Source organism: Halyomorpha halys, unplaced genomic scaffold (assembly GCF_000696795.3).
Source record: "Halyomorpha halys isolate HHAL.00 unplaced genomic scaffold, Hhal_1.1 Scaffold525.1, whole genome shotgun sequence".
NCBI lineage: Eukaryota > Metazoa > Arthropoda > Insecta > Hemiptera > Pentatomidae > Halyomorpha > Halyomorpha halys.
The window spans coordinates 40,206-41,823 of record NW_027107431.1 but is presented as its reverse complement, the minus strand read 5'-3'; positions in this window follow the sequence as shown (position 1 = coordinate 41,823).

The following is a 1,618-nucleotide window of genomic DNA, read 5'->3' as shown; positions in this document are numbered from 1 at the left end:
AAAAAAAAAAATTAGGAAATATTTTGGTTTAGTTCGAAGTTTAAAACTTGTTGACGATACAATTGAAAATAAAAAATCGATGACACTGCGATTCAGGGATAGGGTTATTAAAAAAAGAAAAAAAATGTTTGAACTAAAACCCTGGACTGACCGACATAAAAATTATTGCCAGGTTGCGTGTTTAGGAAGAACGTGTAAAGACTGCTGACCTAGGTTCTTGGGTTTTATTGCTTTTAGTATTCACCTATAACACTCGTAAACAAGAATTCTTAAGTCGATACAAAGAATTTTACGACCCAATCTTCGACTATTCGGGTTTTAGAACTTTTTCTTATTTGCAACGTTTTTGAACAGAAGGATGAGGATTACGAAATAAAATAGTTATTACAATCGGATATATTTTTTCTCTTTTAATTATTACAAATTAAAAAGGCTTTGGTTATTACCATAAGTTGAATTCCACAATTTTTGTAATTTATTTAAATTGAATATTTCCATGCGTTCATGAATCAAAAATATATTTCTCTACATATTTTCACTTTTTTTTTATCATTCCTATTTATAACCGAAGATAATTAAGCTCTTGAGCTTAAAACATAATTTATTCTTCATGAATTCATTCATAATTCATATTTCATTCTCTAATTCACCCTTGGGTGAAAATAAGTATCACTAAAATAATGATACTTATTTTATTGTTCCAATTTTTCGGCCTGGATTTTGGGCCTTTTTCAAGGATAAGTATAAGCAATATAATAAACATGATAGAGGAGGGAAACTTTCATTAAAATATAAATATAAAGTCGTGCTGCCCAACTTTATTTATTGGGCTGCTAGTTACACAGCATACTTATTTTTGTCTAATTAGATAATATTTTTAATATAACAACAAACAGGCCTATAAAACTATGCAATAATTATTACAAAAATTAGTAGTGTACAACATTAAAATATGACTTTTTTTTTTCTTTTTAATTCATCTCTTTGGTTCTTTTTTTCTGTTTTTTTTTTTTACCTTTTTCTTTTCTCTTTTTCATATAAAATATAAAAATTAAAACAAGAAAAATATTTTAACAACAATTATGAAAAATATTTTACAAAAAATTATATTAGTACATATCCCTTAAATAATTGAAAATTATGAGAAGGTTTTCGTAATTTAGATATATATTTATAATTAGATAACAGTCTGATTTTCATTTGTTCTTTCTTCTTTTATATTTTTTATACTGTTTGTTATCATATTTTTCGACCTGTTTTAAGAAGTCCTAAAATTCGGACCAAAACTTTGGAACAATACTACATATTGATCCATAGTTATAAATAAATACATTGTAATGAAAAAGTAATCTGTTGTATTGATATTCTGCTATCGTATATTATAAAGAAGCGATAAATTATATTTCTGCAACAAAGTTTATAAATTTATGTAACGGCTTGCATCACGCTTTAACCTCCAGGTTTATTCAACTGAACGTGATAGCTACGCACGGTTGGGGGTGGTCGAGCTAAAAGAGCGTTTACCAGAAGTCACGTGCACCTCATCTAAAGGACTCCCCATCATGACCTAACGTCTTCTGTATACATATATACATATATGTATACAGAAGATGAAAAT